Here is a 16,140-nt window from a genome sequence, read left to right as displayed (position 1 = left end):
CTTATTTTACTCACACAAAACCATTGAAATTCCATATATAGTTAGTTGCACTAACTATATATCGCGCACCCGCAATCCACTGCTGATGATGTCACATATTACATCATTCATGACATGGTCAGTGACATCACTGATGACATCTCAAATGACATCACTGATGACATCACTGATGACATCTCATTTGACATCAATGACCACATCACTGATGATATCATTCATGTGACAATACAATGCATCTCCTCACATTTTAATATAACCTCTGTTTCACCCAGTGTTAAATACAGAGTATAATTTTTTAAACCATTGACACACCAATACTAGTTACTACATACGCACTCACTGATTCCTACGTCTACACACACCTTCACTCATTCACCCATACAATCATTCATACATACAATCACTCATCTTTACAACACTATCATATGCACTCATACACCTATACAGACACTCACAGTCTGCCACTCATCCATGGAGTTACTCACTCACCTAGTCAGTCATGTAAAGAATCAATGACACTTCCATTTTCTTGTCTATACAGTTAAACATAGAGCACCTTACATTTTCAAACATATACTAACACATACTTACCTTCTTATACAATCATTGATACAAGTACACATTGATCTGCACAGAGTCACACACCTCCCAGCCAGCCACACACACACTCAGTCTCCCATACAAATACTTGGGCAATCAATCAATAACTCATATAGTTACTCATACAGCTACTGATCAACACATGCAGCAGTTTACAGAACAACAGACATAATGATGCACAAATTAAGACAGTTTAGTCACTAACCCATGCACTCAGTGAGACACATTTAATCACTCACTCATACAGTCAGTCATGCACCTACTAAATCCTTCGTCCAGACACTTACACATCCACTCAATCTTCAATATGTAAGACATATTTAAACTTTACAGAAACAAAAAATCACTGGATGTTGTTATCAGTCATGTCATCAGTGATGTCATTTGAGATGTCATCAGTGATGTCATCAGTGATGTCACTGACCATGTCATGAATGATGTAATATGTGACATCATCAGCAGTGGATTGCGGGTGCGCGATATATAGTTAGTGCAACTAACTATATATGGAATTTCAATGGTTTTGTGTGAGTAAAATAAGGTTTTGTAAATGCTAATTCCTAACGATATATGGTCTATAACCTATGGTTTTTTCAGTGAATTTTCAAGGTTTTGTAAATGCTAATTCCTAACTATATATGGTCTATAACCTATGGTTTTTTCAGTGAATTTTCAAGGTTTTGTAAATGCTAATTCCTAACTATATATGGTCTATAACCTATGGTTTTTTCAGTGAATATATATATATTACCTACTGGCGGTCGCCAGTAGGTATATATAGTTAGGATTTTTTCTCTATGGGATTTTTGAAAATTCTATGTCTAATAACTTTGGCGTTTGTGGACGGAATTGGCTGAAATTTTCAGGAAAATGGCACATTTTGTTTCTGAGCAGCCCTTGAAAATTTGGGGGGGGGGTTCGTCAAGGGGGGGCCGAGAAAAAAGGGGGGTCCCAAAACGTGTTTTTAACATTGAGTTTTCCATAGGGCGGTTGGCCTCACTTTTAGCCCGAACGGCTGAATGGATTTGCACGAAACTTGGCAAAATTGTAGGGACTGGTAGCCCGATGTGCCTTATGTAGGTCTCAATATATGTGCTACAGTGGATTTTGAGAAATTAACGTTTAAAAAAAGATATATATCTGTAACAGCGGACCGGGCAGCGCTCCAGTACGCGTACTTTTCGCGCAACGGAGCTTTGTGAAGCGAAGCTGATTGGTTCTCCGGCGTCTGTAAACATTCCAAACAGTCCGTAGCGGCCGCCATCTTGTCTCTCGGTAGGATCGAGAGAGAAGAGGAGGCCAACGCGAAGGGGCAAATGACCATAAGGGGGCATAGTAGATCCTCGCTGACCCCCTAGGTTTGATGTGGAGGTTTTAAAAGGGCCCCGCGGGGCAAAAAAAAATAATAATAATAATAATCGAACGGCTGAATGGATTTGCACGAAACTTGGTAAAATATTAGGGACTGGTAGCCCGATGTGCCGTTGCTAGGTCTCAATATATGTGCTCCAGTGGATTTTGAGAAATTAACGTTCAAAAAAAGATATATATCTGTAACAGCGCTCCGCTTCGCGTAACGGAGGTTTGCGAAGCTGATTGGTCATTCTGTCACTGGGCTATAGTTGGGCTACATCTGGCTGATATTTGGGCTACATTTGTTTTTTTTGTCTCTGGCGGCCATCTTTGGGCTACATTGGGCTACATTGGGCTTCATTGGGCTTCATTGGGCTACATTGGGCTACATTTGGGCTCCAACATATATATAGGCCAATGTAGCCCAATATATATTTTTCAAAGTTAATTTTCGTAAAAACCACTGGAGCATATATCTTGAGACATAGCAAAGGCACATCGGGCTACCAGTCCCTACAATTTTGCCAAGTTTCGTGGAAATCCATTCAGCCGTTCGAGCTAAAAGTGAGTCCAACCGCCCTATGGAAATGAAGGAAATGAATGGGTAATTTGTAATTAGCAAATAGCTCATCGCAAACTAGGAATGGTAAAGAATCGCTATTTATTCCTTAAAGTTCGCTATTTAGGAAATGCAAAAAACTTTGATGATACATATGGCGGTTCATCTCTAACAAGATAAGAAGCATAGGGATAGATTTATGATGACTGGCGCATCACCAGGGATGTGTTAGTCATTCTGTGCCGCTGTTCCGTCACCTATGGTGTGCTGCATTTACAATGCGGCGCATCATGGGGCAAAAACAGCACAGATGCGTGATGTATCTGTGCCGTAAAGGTGGCGCATTGCTGGAGTTGTATCGCAAGTGTGATGAAGCTCCAGCAAGGGTCGGGGGTGCCCCTGTCGCAGGGTTTCTGTTCTCACACAGAACTGTGGACAGAGGATTGGAACCTCGGCGAATTAGGGTGTCCCAAAACTCACCTTAGTAATCAAAAACCCCTTAGCAAGCTAGGTACAGTGTCACATTGGATATAACAAACTCTCAATGTTTAGACAATCCAGAATATGAACTTATAGTACCTCAGGATACGTGGAACTCATGAACAGTCGGTCGTTATATATTTCTTAGAAACCAGAACATGGAGTTAAGAAGAACACATGCGTATTTGAAATGTTTATTTACTAATGCCGTCTTCTCAGGCATAGTATCTTAGATAATACAAGTACACATATTATCAGTAGCAAAATTACCAGCATAGTTACTAGTACATAAAAAGCGAATGGTGACAGTATGTTAACATGCTGTAAATGAATAAGAGTTAGCAACACTTATAAGCAGCCGCGGGCCGTGGAGGGAGTTACGGTGGGGCAGGGAGGCGGGGAGGGGGAGGGGCAGGGTGGAGAGGGCTCCACCCTGCCCCTCCCCCTCCCCGCCTCCCTGCCCCACCGTAACTCCCTCCACGGCCCGCGGCTGCTTATATCTCACCCTCCCTAATACACATATTATATTATTTGCTAAGAAGGTCTATTTGTGTTGGTTTAGGGCGTGCCCATACTTTAGTGTCTTAGATTTGAAGGAATCACATCAGCATACACCAGCTCTCTCTTCATGTGAACCGCATCAACTGTTGTGTATGTGTGTTCGGCAAAGCAATATAAAACCCGCCTCATGCCCAGAATTGGCAGAAGTTGCACTTATGTTATGAGTATGAAGTCGTGGAGATCAGACCTCATAACAATTCTGTATCGTGTTGTTCTTGAAACTTCAGCACTCGCTGTACAGATATAGTTTAACAAGCAAAGCAGATAGTAGAGCAATAACATATTATTCTCATGTAAACCACAATGAACTACTAGGTTGAAAGCTAAAGCAACAACTAAGTGTCGTGTGCAGAAGTTGCAAAAAAGGAAAAATGGCGTTTAAACCGGTAATGAGCCCATGCTAACTTAACACGGTGTAAAGATATCCAGGACCTAGATGACACCTCCCCATGATCCGGAAACAAACTGAATAAGATAATAGAAGTGCCATCTCATGAGAGCAGATTGCAAGTTTATATGTGGACGGTCCGCAAGGTAAAGCATTAAAAACTAGGAAAATTTAATGCTAAAGAAAAATAAAACAGCCAAGTACTTTATCGAGTCTTAAGCCAATAGGCAAGCTAAATAATAAAAACTTGACAAATAAGTCAATGAATTGTCAATGAAATGCTAGTACTCAGCATATCAAACATGAAAAAGGTCTATGACATAACTGTGTATGCAAAATAAGCTGCAACAGCCTCCAATAGGAAGTCACCGTCTTCATCCGAAAAGAGTTCAGCCATCCAATTTAAAAGCGGAAAAGAACATACGTGCTCTCCCAGCACCGGATCCTCTATCACCATCAGAGGACAGCTCGGTGGGTTTTCAAGAAAGCTCTGTTCCAAGAAAGACTGTGTTGCCGCCAGTAAATTCCAGGGACCAATTAGTCCATGCATCAATGCCACAGCCATAATCCTTTCGCCAGGACAAACCAACTCGTGAGTAATGATAGGAGTCATCAGCTGATTAAAGTCGACGTCAGGAGAAACCGGTCCGCAGAGACACAAATCAATGGCCCAATCAAAATCACAGGTCAGGCAGTGAAATACAGGCTGGACACAGGTGAAGTAGGAGAATCGAAAAGATAATCCATATGCCATGCTTAATATCGCCAACGGCATTGTGCCATAATATTCTAGCATGCGATTGCGGAACAGTGTCAGCAGCTGCAGGGCGGGAGCTTGCACAGGAGGGACATCCATATTTAAAAATGTAAAAAAGCACAAGAGCGTCCGCTGGTAATGCAAGTAAAAATGGGAATCCACGAAGCAGAGTGGAAAAAATAGAATGAAAGAAAGCAGGGATGACTCCAAAGATTTTCTCAAATGAAGTCACGAGACCACTGGTAACAACTTTAAAAAAGTGCGCCAGGGCCTTTGTGGAGGACGCGTTAAAGATAGTCCGAACCATCTTGCTGAAATGGAAAGGCAAATCTGTATTGAAAAGGGTCTGCACCTCTGTACGGGTGTTCGCTATGTGAAGCACGAAAGTTTCACGGGCCGAACTCAAGGCCACCTCTCTCTGAGACAAAAGAGCTCTTATTCTTGCCATGCCTTTGAAATCTGCTCCCAAGGTTGGTATTTGTGGCGAGATTGAAAACTCCCTATGTTCATGTGTGGGAGGAAATAGAACATTTCTGCAGCAAATAACCCGTTCACTTACTGTTACGATAAAAGGAATACTTTTAATTAACCCAGAACAATCTTCATTATTGAGCATCAAATAACTACCATTTTCCAACAACTTGAACGTGGCGATGATAGCAGGAACTGGCGTGCCTTGCAACACGCAAGCCATATTTGGTCGGTGTTTGTTGCATGAACCGTGTAACTGTATGTGCCTACACATTAGTGAATGATGTGGCGTCTCAGTGCATTCCTCTCCATTCAGATAAACTTCTTGATCATCTTTGAAACATCTGTATGTGTATGGAAGCGACCAGACCTCATGAAGAAAAGCACTACCTAAAGGTTCATAACGACCTATTGGTATATATTTCATACAATTTGAAAACTTATATAAAGCAAAAGGCAGCGTTATTAAACCGTGGATAAGGCACGTTGCCAAAAAACCCGCAATCCTCTGCTGATGATGTCACTGAGCATGTCATGAATGATGTAATATGTGACATCATCAGCAGTGGATTACGGGTAATAGTATCTCTAGTTTACTCCCTTATAGCTGTTTTTCTTTGGTTCACTTCCGGTTCGCGTACCGGCGAGCGAACTGGGAAGCGAACTACGAGAAATAGAGGTTGGCACAGTTCCAAATATTGTACCAATTTTTTAATAACGGGGAGGTAGTTCGGAAAAGAATTTTCTTTTTTATTGTTTTTGTTGTTTTATATTTTTTTTATTATTTTTCTGAACATTTTTTTACTTTTTTTGAATTTTTCTGAACAGTTTTATATTTTTTGGGGTTTTTCTTGGAGGGGGCAATGAAAACGATTCATTGTAAAGGGCTCAACAGGAGCAACAAAACAAAAAAAAAGTATTTATTATTTTGGGCGTTTCGTACAAACTTGCATATGATAGTCAATAGCTCTGTTGATCAGAGTGATGCTACTTTCTCTGTAGCAAATGAATCCATTGCAATGTACGCAGACGTGTTTTACTTCACCAAATCTCATTTGTATATTTGGCACCATCTCCCTGCCCTCTGGTCCCGTTACTTCCGGTACAACAGATCTTCTGGCCATAATAGGGAGATTATCTAGGTCGTTCCGAAACTGTGCAGCACTGTAGTTGTTAGGATGCCACCTAGTCATATGGCGATGCATTGTGTAGTTTCCGAAACTGTAATTTTTTCTCGGTCCCTCTGGACAGTCTATCTTGACATATAAGGCAAGTTACGTATCTTGCATTTACTTTTTTCTGACCTTTGGGAATTTTAAAAAATTGCCAAATGAAGTTTTCTTTCCGGTGAGACGTCCTGGGCTCCTCAGGCAAAAACTGCCTCTCTTCGTGCTCGTCGTCCTGTTCCTCTTCTTCCTCTTCTTGTTGAATTATAACTTGAGCAGGTGGTCCACTCTTCCTTGGATGTGGTGGAGGTGGTGGGGAAGCACCAGCTGAAGCTACTAAAGAAGCCATTGCTCACTGGTAACAAAGGGTCTTTCTCTCACAATGATGAAAGTCAGAGTGAGGAAAGAAGGAGGGATTTTCATCATTTGGGAAAAACAAGAGTTCTCAACCAATGAAAAGTGTTCATTTTAGATTATATGACCTAGTCTTACATCATTAGGAAACCAAAAGTGAAATGAACCAATGAAAAGTGTTATTACCAAGTCACATGACCTGCTGTGTTTACGTTAAGCGCTTTGCAGGGCCTCCCGGTTTGCTTCCAGAAACCTGCGCTTTGCGACTCGCTTCGCGTACCAGTTCGCTAACGTAGCACGTCATATGACGTATCACGCGACAACGTGAAACGTCATGCGGACGGGAGGCGTCACGATGTTGTTTTCTAACGCAGCAGTTGCGGTAAAGAAACGTTTACCGGCTCGCGGTCTATTTCGAGGCATCAAGGTCAGCTAACGGGAAGCTTCCCGATTCGCGAAGTGGGAGCGAAGAATTTTTTTTTTTTTTTTTTTAAAGTTATTAATAAACATATAAAATATATTTTGGGATTTAAAGAAGAATAAATTTTACAGCTACAGATATTTGCTATTAAAAAAACATTGAAATTCACTGAAAAAACCATAGGTTATAGATTATATATAGTTAGGAATTAGCATTTACAAAACCTTGAAAATTCACTGAAAAAACCATAGGTTATAGACCATATATAGTTAGGAATTAGCATTTAAAAAACCTTATTTTACTCACACAAAACCATTGAAATTCCATATATAGTTAGTTGCACTAACTATATATCGCGCACCCGCAATCCACTGCTGATGATGTCACATATTACATCATTCATGACATGGTCAGTGACATCACTGATGACATCACTGATGACATCTCAAATGACATCACTGATGACATCACTGATGACATCTCATTTGACATCATTCTTGTGCTAATACGATAAACCTCTTCAGACTCTAATATAACCTTAGATACACTCAGTGTATACAGAACTCACACACTGTCACTCATCCATGGAGTTACTCACACACCTAGTCAGTCATGCAAAGAAACAATCTCACCTCCATTTCCTCAACTACACAGTTATACACACCTTACTTATTCAAGCATATACTAACACATATTTACTCTCTTATACAATCCCTGATACAAATTCACAATGATCCATACAGCTACTCACACATTCAGTGGCTCTCATGCACAGTTATTTATATATGCCAACTCTCACATGTACTGTGTTTTACATATGTACTTACTTTGACATGTAGCACTGAGATATCCATTCACTCACCAATGCACTCATGCACACAGTCAACCACCCATACAGCTGTTTCCACATGCACTTTTGAACCCATACATCTAGTGAATCAACTGCTCACACATCTATGCACAGAGTCATACACCTCCCAGGCACCCACACACACACTCAGTCTCCCATACAAACACTTGAGCAACCAATCAATAACCCATATACTTACTCATATAGCTACTGATCAACACATGCAGCAGTTTACAGAACAACAAACATAATGATGCACAAATTAAGACAGTTTAGTCACTAACCCGTGCACTCAGTGAGACACATTTAATCACTCACTCATACAGTCAGTCATGCACCTACTAAATCCTTCGTCCAGACACTTATACATCCACTCAATCTTCAATATGTAAGACATATTTAAACTTTACAGAAACAAAAAATCACTGGATGTTGTTATCAGTGATGTCATCAGTGATGTCATTTGAGATGTCATCAGTGATGTCATCAGTGATGTCACTGACCATGTCATGAATGATGTAATATGTGACATCATCAGCAGTGGATTGCGGGTGCGTGATATATAGTTAGTGCAACTAACTATATATGGAATTTCAATGGTTTTGTGTGAATAAAATAAGGTTTTTTAAATGCTAATTCCTAACTATATATGGTCTATAACCTATGGTTTTTTCAGTGAATTTTCAAGGTTTTGTAAATGCTAATTCCTAACTATATATAATCTATAACCTATGGTTTTTTCAGTGAATATATATATATATATATATATATATATATATATATATATATATATATATATATTACCTACTGGCGGTCGCCAGTAGGTATATATAGTTAGGATTTTTTCCCTATGGGTTTTTTGAAAATTCTATGTCTAATAACTTTGGCGTTTGTGGACGGAATTGGCTGAAATTTTCAGGAAAATGGCACATTTTGTTTCTGAGCAGCCTTTGAAAATTTGGGGGGGGTTCGTCAAGGGGGGGCCGAGAAAAAAGGGGGGTCCCAAAACGCGTTTTTCCCATGTTAATTTCCATAGGGCGGTTGGCCTCACTTTTAGCCCGAACGGCTGAATGGATTTGCACGAAACTTGGCAAAATTGTAGGGACTGGTAGCCCGATGTGCCTTTTGTAGGTCTCAATATATGTGCTCCAGTGGATTTTGAGAAATTAACGTTTAAAAAAAGATATATATCTGTAACAGCGGACCGGGCAGCGGCCCAGGACGCGTACTTTTCGCGCAACGGAGCTTTGTGAAGCGAAGCTGATTGGTTCTCCGGCGTCTGTCAACATTCCAAACAGTCCGTAGCGGCCGCCATCTTGTCTCTCGGTAGGATCGAGAGACAAGAGGAGGCGAAAGCGAAGGGGCAAATGACCATAAGGGGGAATAGTAGATCCTCGCTGACCCCCTAGGTTTGATGTGGAGGTTTTAAAAGGGCCCCGCGGGGCAAAAAAAAAAATAATAATAATAATCGAACGGCTGAATGGATTTGCACGAAACTTGGCAAAATTGTAGGGACTGGTAGCCCGATGTGCCTTTGCTAGGTCTCAATATATGTGCTCCAGTGGATTTTGAGAAATTAACGTTCAAAAAAAGATATATATCTGTAACAGCGCTCCGCTTCGCGTACTTTTCGCGTTACGGAGGTTTGCGAAGCTGATTGGTTTTTCGGCGTCTGTAAACATTCCAAACAGTCCGTAGCGGCCGCCATCTTGTCTCTCGGTAGGATCGAGAGACAAGAGGAGGCCAAAGCGAAGGGGCAAATGACCATAAGGGGGCATAGTAGATCGTCCCTGACCCCCTAGGTTTGATGTGGAGGCTTTGAAAGGTTCTCGCAGGGCAAAAAAATATATACCGTTTTTTTTGTTTTTTTGCGTGGGTAGCGCCCGGTCCGGGAACCGGGAAGCTTTCTGGGCAGCGTACTGCAATGAAAAATGAATGATAGACTTTTCAAATACTGTATGTTAATTGATTGTTGGTTTTGTTGATAATTATTATTTTTTTTTTTTTTTTAAGGATTGTTTATTGTGTTTCATAATTTATTAAACTTTCTAACGCGGCGCGTCATATGACGCATTACGCGACAACGCAGGTCCAGAATATAGTCAAAATGTCTCCACCAACCAGCGGACGGCACACAACCCCTTTCAGCAGGCTAAATAGTTCTGTTAAATGACAACAGAAGGGACAGGCAACAAGAACCATCAGTCAAAGAGGGGAGGGCAAGTTCTTCTCTACCGGGTCACGTTGGAGCGCTACCGGAACTGATCGAATTGGTAGTCTACAGTGTTTCTGGATGTTTCAGACTGAAGCTGGCGTTAGCATGAGAGCACCACCATTTCGTAGCTCCGTCGTGGCCATTCCACGAGCAATCATGCTAGGCGCTCCCCACCAGAAGCCTGCGGGAGTCGGGGGCCCCCAAGACTTTTGTAGAATCTTCAAGGATGAGGGGACGCTTTCGCGAATGGAGCCCAAGCTCTAGCAGACAAGCGTCCGAGTTCCAAGGTGTCGCAGGCCCATTTTAGTGGACCACGCCCAAATCTGAAGAGATGGCCGCCATTTTGAGAGTCCTGTGGCAGCCGCCTATCGCTGCGCCGCAAGAGCGGGAGCAACTCAAGTACATGGTGAGCGAGACGCTGTAGTCGAAAGAGCGGGCGGTAAACAGCTGAATAGCGGAAGAGGCACAGTGTAGCAAAAGCGGGCTGAATGGCAAATGAAACGGAAAAGGGGTGCCCCACTACAGCGTGTCTTTAGGTGAAACGGATTGTGGGACAAGGTGAAGAATGGAAGAGTCACCAAAAGGAAAAAAGTTCCGCTTGACCCCGGGAGCCGGCCACCTATGTCGGGGGCGATCTCAGGCCACACCAGGGCAACACGACTTGGGGAGGGGGCCGGAGCCAAGCGCCCCCTCCGAGTCCGCGACATGACACCGTCCCTCGGGGGCCTCCGTCAAGCGGTTCAGGGTGGCACCGCATCACAACAGCCCCCACTTACTTTAAGAATAGTGAAGATGAAGCAATTGCAAATAGGCTTCAGACAATGTTACAAGCACTCCTCAAAACTTTGAACTTTTCAGAGTGCATGAGTTGGGACAGCGAGGGGTGATTTGGTTTCTCGGACTGTTTTTCTGGTCTCTCACCACTGGCATACTTTAACGTTTTCTTGTTTCTAGGACATTAATAGGTTTTATCATTACGTTATGTTATCGTTTCTTTGTTTGTTGTTTAATAAAAGTTCATGTTCATCAGTGGCCTACTGATTTTCGTTTTCCTATTTTTTTCTTTCCAGGTTGTTTCATGGTAAAGTTTCTGTTAACAGGATACAGTGATCACTTCGTTATTATTGCATATGTCCTTTTCACTAGGGGTGCTCTCTGGTCGGGCCAGATGACGTATCTCTAGTAAATGGTCCGGGTGAAAAAGGTGCATCAATCAGTGGGGAGTAGATAGGCATGACAGATTACAACGGGGGTGAAAGGTCCGCATTACGTACCCTTTCACTACTTGCAAAGATTTTCCTACGTTTATTTGCAAACAGGGAATACCTCCAAAAAGAACTAATTCCCAAACAGTCAATGTTCGGACAATCAATCAATCAATGAGGAATGAAATAGGTACGACGTGTTAAAGGCTTGCGTTACCTACCCTTCACTATCTGCAAAGGGAGAGAGAATATTCCTATTCTTCCTCGTTTGCAGGTAGAGAAGATCCTTAAGAGAATTAACTTCGAACAATTCAATGCTCGATTGAAACAATCAACAAGGGGTACTGTGAACACAAATGAACGCCGCTTATGTACATACGCATTGCTATTTTCAACAGTTTGTTCCTAATGTTTCTATTTTAGCGAGGTCAAAAAGAGATCCCATTAGTGGCCTACTGATTTTGCTCGATTCCTTTTGTTTTTTTACACGATTTTTCGCTATCTGCAAAGACTAAACAGAGTATTGCGACTCTGTGCTTGTTTGTAAATAGAGAATGAACCAAAGAGAACAATCAATCAAATGGAGAGAGAAGCAGGCACGACGTATTACAAAGGGGGCAAAGGGCTGCGTTAACTACCCTTCACTATCTGCAAAGAGAGAGTACTCCTAATAGAAATGAGGGGTGGGGGGCAGTATTCAAAGCAGATCAGTGTGCATAAACACGAAAATGTTTTAACTTACCACGTACTTGACATTCGACAGCTTATGATATTTGCTATTAAAAAACCATTGAAATTCACTGAAAAAACCATAGGTTATAGACCATATATAGTTGGAATTAGCATTTACAAAACCTTGAAAATTCACTGAAAAAACCATAGGTTATACACCATATATAGTTAGGAATTAGCATTTAAAAAACCTTATTTTACTCACACAAAACCATTGAAATTCCATATATAGTTAGTTGCACTAACTATATATCGCGCACCCGCAATCCACTGCTGATCATGTCACATATTACATCATTCATGACATGGTCAGTGACATCACTGATGACATCACTGATGACATCTCAAATGACATCACTGATGACATCACTGATGACATCTCATTTGACATCATTCTTGTGCTAATACGATAAACCTCTTCAGACTCTAATATAACCTTAGATACACTCAGTGTATACAGACACTCACACACTGCCACTCATCCATGGAGTTACTCACACACCCAGTCAGTCATGCAAAGAAACAATCTCACCTCCATTTCTTCAACTATACAGTTAAACACACCTTACTTATTGAAACATATACTAACACATATTTACTCTCTTATACAATCCCTGATACAAGTTCACAATGATCGATACAACCACTCACTCATTCAGTGGCTCTCATGCACAGTTATTTATATATGCCAACTCTCACATGTACTGTGTTTTACATATGTACTTACTATGACATGTAGCATTGAGATATCCATTCACTCATCAATACACTCATGCACACAGTCAACTGCCCATGTAGCTGTTTCCACATGCACTCTTGAACTCATACACCTAGTGAATAAACTGCTCACACATCTATGCATAGAGTCACACACCTTCCAGCCACCCCCACACAAACTCAATCTCCCATAGAAATACTTGGGCAACCAATTAATAACACATATAGCCTCTCGTATAGCTAATGATCAACACATGCAGCAGTTTACAGAACAACAGACATAATGATGCACAAATTAAGACAGTTTAGTCACTAACCCATGCATTCAGTGAGACACATTTAATCACTCACTCATACAGTCAGTCATGCACCTACTAAATCCTTCATCCAGACACTTATACATCCACTCAAGACATATTTTAACTTTACAGAAAAATACAGTCACTGGATGTTGTCATCAGTGATGTCATCAGTGATGTCATTTGAGATGTCATCAGTGATGTCATCAGTGATGTCACTGACCATGTCATGAATGATGTAATATGTGACATGATCAGCAGTGGATTGCGGGTGCGCGATATATAGTTAGTGCAACTAACTATATATGGAATTTCAATGGTTTTGTGTGAGTAAAATAAGGTTTTTTAAATGCTAATTCCTAACTATATATGGTGTATAACCTATGGTTTTTTCAGTGAATATATATATATATATATTCATATACCACCAGCACCACCAACCTCACAAAATGGATCAGCGACTGTGCAGACGACCTCACCCCTCTGAAGACCCCGCCGAGCAGACCCGGCAGCAAGAAAGCCCCATGGTTTAACGACGAACTCAAGAGCTCCAAGAAGAACTGCAGAGCACTCGAGAAAACCTGGCGAAGAGACCCAACACCAGACAACATGACTGCCCTCAAGCTCGCCACCCAAAAACACCACCAACTGATCCACGCCACCAAGAAAACCGCATTCAAGGAACGACTGGACAACAACGCACACAACAGCAAGGAACTCTTCAACATCGTGAAAGAGCTCTCCAACCCCAACGCTGGAAACAACGACATCACCCCTTCACAAGATCTCTGCAACTCCCTCGCCTCCTACTTCCACAACAAGATCGCAGACATACACAACAGCTTCAGCACTCAACCGACGCACGCCACGACCGAACCACCGCCCCCCACCACCACCCTCCGCGCCTGGACCCCGATCAGCACCGAAGACACCATCCGCACGATGAACTCCATCCACTCCGGATCTCCAACAGACCCCTGCCCTCACCACGTCTTCAACAAGGCCGACGCTGTCATCGCACCCCACCTACGGGACATCATCAACACCTCCTTCGACAACGCCACCTTCCCGGAGAGCTGGAAGCACGCCGAACTCAGCGCTCTACTCAAGAAACCATCAGCCGACCACACCGACCTCAAGAACTACCGCCCCATCTCGCTGCTCCCGTTTCCGGCAAAAGTCATCGAGAAGACAGTCAACTAGCAACTGGCCGCCTTCCTCGAGACGAACGGATCCCTCGACCTCTCGCAGTCTGGCTTCCGGGCCAACCACAGCAAAGAGACCGCCCTGATCGCAGCTACCGATGACATCAGAGCCCTGCTCGACAACGGAGAAACAGCGGCTCTCATCCTCCTGGACCTCTCCGCGGCCTTCGACACGGTCTGCCATCGTACCCTAGTACACCGCCTCAGCAACGTCGGAATCCAGGAGAAGGCACTGGAGTGGATCATCTCCTTCCTCGCCGGAAGGACACAGAGAGTCCGCCTCCCCCCGTTCAGATCGGAGGCCACCGAAGTCATCTGCGGCGTTCCTCAAGGCTCATCGCTCAGCCCAACACTCTTCAACGTCTACATGAGCCCCCTCGCAGCCATCGCACGCCAGCACAACCTCAACATCATCTCCTACGCCGACGACACCCAGCTGATCCTCTCCCTCACCAACGACCCCGCCAGAGCCAACCTGCACGAAGGGATGACAGACGTAGCCAAATGGATGTCGAACAGCTGCCTGAAACTGAACTCGGACAAGACGGAAGTCCTCATCCTGGGATCTTACCCTCCGCCTGGGACGACTCCTGGTGGCCCCCCGCCCTAGGCAGCGCACCCAAACCAACAGACCACGCACGCAACCTGGGCTTCATCCTGGACTCCTCCCTCTCCATGACCAGACAAGTCAACGCCGTCTCCTCGTCGTGCTTCAACATCCTGCGCATGCTACGTAAGATCTTCTGATGGATCCCCACCGAGACCAGGAAGACGGTCACCCAGGCCCTCGTCACCAGCCGTCTGGACTACGGCAACTCCCTCTACGCCGGAACCACCGCCAAACTCCAGAAGAGACTCCAGCGGATCCAGAACACCTCAGCACGACTCATCCTGGACATCCCCTGCCGCAACCACATCTCCGGACACCTGAGAGACCTGCACTGTCTCCCGGTCAACAAGAGAATCACCTTCCGGCTCCTCACCCACGCACACAAAGCCCTACACAACCAAGGCCCAGGATACCTCAACAGCCGCCTCAACTTCTATGCTCCCAAACGCCAGCTTCGATCGACCAGCCACGCCCTCGCCGCTGCCCCCCGCATCTGAAGAGCCACCACAGGAGGAAGGTCCTTCTCCTACCTAGCCTCCAAGACTTGGAACTCCCTTCCGACCCACCTCCGCCTGACCCAAGACCACCTCGCCTTCAGGAAGCAGCTCAAGACCTGGCTGTTCGAGCAGTAGCGGACCCCCTCCCCCCAGCGCCTTGAAACCCTCCGGGTGAGTAGTGCGCTATATAAATGCTGTGATTGATATCATCCTACTGATGAATCCTCACCTTGTTGGAGCTTCAACAACTTGGCTGCACGGCGATTGTCAGCATAATATTTTATACATTTTTAACATCCTCATCCTTTTGTTGAATTTGACATGATATTAATGAGTTTGAACCCTTCATATACTAGGGTGGATGTCCACAAAGGCAGCAGAAGAGGAAGAAAAGAGACAATGCAAGTGAAGACGTACAGTTCATCGTTTGAAAAAGATTCCAAGGAATTGTTTGTCAACCATTTCTGTATGTGTTGGAGGCAATGATGCAGTTACCTTTTTTCTCTATTTCTTTTGGGATTTTAATGTGTATTATGGTATTGTCAGCATGGTGGTAGTTACTGCTGGTGTTGTCGAGGATAGAAGTGAGTGGAGCCATTGTAGGTGGTGAATAGAGTTGGTCTGAGAGATGAACTCTTAGAAACATCAATGGTCATTGCAGTTATTTAAATGCGATCAGAGCCACTGCAGTGAAACACAT

The 16,140-nt window shown here is 43.4% G+C and overlaps 1 protein-coding gene across 2 annotated transcripts in view; it reads right to left on the bottom strand.

Moving 5' to 3' along the window:
* LOC144806088 (uncharacterized) overlaps positions 1-16,140 on the bottom strand; it is an 851,437-nt gene that overhangs the window by 800,658 nt on the left and 34,639 nt on the right. The gene's annotated exons all lie outside the window — the stretch shown is intronic.

Source organism: Lissotriton helveticus (assembly GCF_964261635.1).
Source record: "Lissotriton helveticus chromosome 1_1 unlocalized genomic scaffold, aLisHel1.1 SUPER_1_unloc_44, whole genome shotgun sequence".
In the NCBI taxonomy this organism is placed as follows: Eukaryota; Metazoa; Chordata; class Amphibia; order Caudata; family Salamandridae; genus Lissotriton; species Lissotriton helveticus.
Note: the sequence above shows the minus strand (reverse complement) of the source record. Positions and strands in the feature narration are given on the sequence as shown.